Source organism: Gossypium arboreum, chromosome 1, assembly GCF_025698485.1.
Source record: "Gossypium arboreum isolate Shixiya-1 chromosome 1, ASM2569848v2, whole genome shotgun sequence".
NCBI lineage: Eukaryota > Viridiplantae > Streptophyta > Magnoliopsida > Malvales > Malvaceae > Gossypium > Gossypium arboreum.
Window position 1 is genome coordinate 30,941,133 of NC_069070.1, and position 3,939 is coordinate 30,945,071.

Sequence of the window (3,939 nt, forward strand, 5' to 3'; positions counted from 1 at the left end):
AATAATAGGGTCATCGCTTTCGGTAGACATGGATAAAACAAAATGCTTGATTATACTAAAAGGCCACTACGTTTTGCTTCTCCATATATCTGTTTGGATTTTATAAATTATCCTAATAAGGAAAAATTGGTTGTCATGCCCACATAACCACTGTCAACTACGGTTCCATTTATGCTCCATCCCCTGACAACATAACCTTTGTAAACTTGAAGCCCTAGTTATACTTTAACCTCAAATCGTATAATCACCGTCAACTAGGACCTTGAGTTGTGATAAACCGTAATTTATACATATTTTTACCCCATGCTTAACGCATTTTATGGATGATTTTCCATTAGAATTGGTGAATTCGATGCTCCTAATGCTTTAATTTCATGTTTTATACTTAGGAGAGTATAGGAGAGCGAAATGAATGAAAAACGGGCCAAAAATGGAGAAATGGGCCAAAGTACGAAATCACCACGGCTTGGACCTCATCACACGGGCAAACCACATGGCCATGTCAATTTGGTAGGCTCGAGCACGGCCTGAAGTAATCGCACACGGGCATGTTACACGGGCGTATCCTTGCCGAGCCGAAGTTGAGTCCAATTAGGAAAATGCTAATTTTGAGGGTTCTTAGGCATTCCAAAGCCTATAAATACACCCTAGAGGAGGAAGAAATGACACACAGAATAGGGAGTAAGGAATTACTCCAAGGAAGCCGATTGATCCATCTCAGAAGCCGGATTCATCATCAAGACTGAAGATCTCTCCTCAATTTTCCCTTCAGGAGTTTTGGGTTTTGTTTATGTTTTGTATTCTTTATTATTCTGAGCTATTTTCTTATTTAGTTATGAACTAAATCCCCTATATACCTAAGGGAATTGAAACCTAAGACGAATCTTGTTATTATTTTCTAAATTGTATGATAAATATTTAACTTGTTCTTAATTATGTGTTCTTAATTCTTGTTTTGATATCCTAGGTTATTGATTCAAGGTAAGCTCTTATTTAGAGGAGGAATAGACCCTGTCTAAGAGTACATTTGTCATAATTAAGCGGAGTTGATTGTGCGCCTAGACATAGGGTGACAAGATTTTGCCGGATTAGGGTGAAACCTAATAAGGGGATCCATATATCGAGTTAATGCAACCCTAGGGTGTTAATTAGAGAAAGGTTTCAATTATTCAATCTAGGGATTAGACGTTATTAGTCTTGAATAGAAATAATAGCATAAGTTAGGGACCTCTACGGAACAAGTAAAATGAATAAATCGTCTGATTCAGAGCCAGAATAACAAGTACAGTCTAGGTGGATTTTTCCTTAGTTATTGCCTTAATTCAATCAATTTTCCCAAAAGCAATTCCCCAATTCTATTCTCTGTGAATTCTTAGTTTAGATAGTTAGTTAGTTAAAGCAAAACCTTTTTATTCTTAGGCTAGATTATAAAAAGACAGCCATTACTAGTACTTTTAGTTCCTTTGAGTTCGACAATTTAGTTTTGCTAAAACTTTACTACTGTTCGATAGGTACACTTGCTTACATCGCGATAATAGTTAGTTTCAAGAATGATTAATTATAAATATTTAAAACCTATCACGAAATCACGTGATCAAATTTTGGTGCCGTTGCCGAGGAACTAAAATATTAGGAACACTTAATTTTTATTATTTTAGCCATTTATTTTTCTTGCAATCTAATTTTATTTTTAATTTTATTCTAATTTACTAATTTTCTTTTTCTATCTTCTGGCAGGTTTTTATAGTTTATGACTAGAAGAAACCCATCAGGACCACTATTTTTTGACGAAGAAATCGATAGCACAGTTCACAGAAACCAAAGAGAAATAAGGTAAAGCCTAAGATACACAGAGAATGAGCAAGAAGACGATACTCAACCCCCAACCGAAGAGATGGCTGAAAACCAAGACAATCATCTACCTCCTGCAATTGCGGCTAATCAAAATCCTGCTCCACGCACTATGTATGATTATACTAAACCTTCTTTAACAGGAACTGAATCAAGCATAGTTAGACCTACTGTAACTGCAAATACTTTTGAACTAAAACCTAACACAATTCAAATGATACAATAGTTTGTTCAATTTGATGGTTTGCAGGACGAAGATCCCAACGCTCACTTAGTAAACTTTTTGGAACTATGCGATACATTTAAAATTAATGTCGTTTCTGACGATTCCATTCGTCTTCGGTTATTCCCTCTCTCATTGAGGAACAAAGCTAAACAGTGGTTGAACTCATTACCACGAGGGTCAATTACTACTTGGGAACAAATGATCGAAAAATTTTTACTAAAATATTTTTCGCTGGCTAAAACGACTAAATTACGTAATGATATCTCTTCTTTTGTGCAGATGGATTTAGAAACACTCTACGATGCATGGGAGAGATACAAGGACCTTTTAAGAAGGTGCCTTCACCATGGGTTACCGTTTTGGCTTCAGGTTCAAACATTCCATAATGGCCTGAATCTTTCGACTCGGCAGCTGGTTGACGCAGCTGCTGGTGGAACCATCAATAATAAAACACCTAAAGATGCGTATGAGTTCATAGAGGAGATGTCATTGAATAACTATCAGTGGCAAGTCATGAGGACAAAGCCAACAAAAACAGCCGGTGTTTATAACGTCGATTCGGTCACCATGCTCTCTAATCAGGTAGAACTTTTGAATAAGAAAATTGATGGTTTTCTTAGTTCTTCATAGGTTTACACAGTAATGCAGTGCGAAGCAAGTGGAGGTGGAACAAGCCATTCAGAATACCAACCTGATGGCCACAACATCGATAACGAGAAATTAAATTACATGGGTAATAATCCTCGACCTCAAAACAATCTATATAGTAACACTTATAATGCAGGTTGGAGGAACCATCCAAATTTCTCATGGAGAGGCCAACTAAATCAGCGACCACCTCCAGGCTACCAACAGCCACCCTATCAACAGGAAAAGAAACCGAACCTTGAAGAGATGCTCACAAAGTTTATCTCGGTATTAAAAACCCATTTTTAGAACATCGAAACGGCACTTAAGAATCAACAAGAGTCAATCCAAGGGCTCGAAACTCAGATAGGCCAGTTGTCCAAACTAAATTCGAAAATACCACTCGGAAGTTTACTTAGTAACACCAAACCAAAAGAGTATGTAAAAGCAGTTACACTAAAGAGTGGGAAAGTGGTAGCAGAATCTAAAAAGAAGCTAGCACAAGAAGCCGAGGTAAGCAAAAGGGAGAAGAAAAACCCAAAAATAGTGACAAACCAGTGCCGAAGGAATATAAACCAGCAGTTCCTTACCCAGCAAAATTGAAAAAAGATCGCATTGATGCACAATTCGGTAAGTTTCTTAAACTTTTTAAGCAATTACATATCAACTTACCTTTTGTTGAAGCCATCTCGCAGATGCCTACATACGCAAAATTTTTGAAGGAGCTTTTAACAAATAAAAGGAAGTTCGATGACTTATCTACAGTAGAACTCAACGAGGAATGCTCAGCCATACTCCAAAACAAGCTGCCAACCAAACTGAAAGATCCAGGAAGTTTTACTATCCCTTGCTTAATTGGTAGTCTGAATGTTGAGAAAGCACTAGCTGATTTAAGCGGTAGCATTAATTTGATGCCATATAAAATGTTCAAACAACTTGGTCTTGGGGAACCTAAACCTACTAGGATAAGTATTCAATTAGCTGATAGATCTGTTAAATACCCTAGGGGTATTATAGAAGACGTACTTGTGAAAGTACATAAATTCATATTTCCTGTTGATTTTGTTGTGCTTGACATGGATGAAGATATGGAAGTACCTTTAATTTTAGGGCACCCATTTTTAGCCACTACTAGGGCTGTAATCGATGTAGGTGACGGTAAATTGGTACTTAGAGTAGGTGACGAGGAGATTATCTTTAAAATTTATGATGCTATGAGGTTCTCCAGGGAACAG

General features: G+C 37.0%; 1 non-coding gene across 1 annotated transcript; it reads right to left on the minus strand.

The window, feature by feature from the left end:
* Positions 1–2,323: 2,323 nt before the first annotated feature.
* LOC128282391 (small nucleolar RNA R71) lies at positions 2,324–2,430 on the minus strand. Its single transcript, XR_008272656.1, has one exon. It is a non-coding gene; the product is annotated as a small nucleolar RNA R71 (small nucleolar RNA).
* Between the last annotated feature and the right edge of the window lie 1,509 nt (positions 2,431–3,939).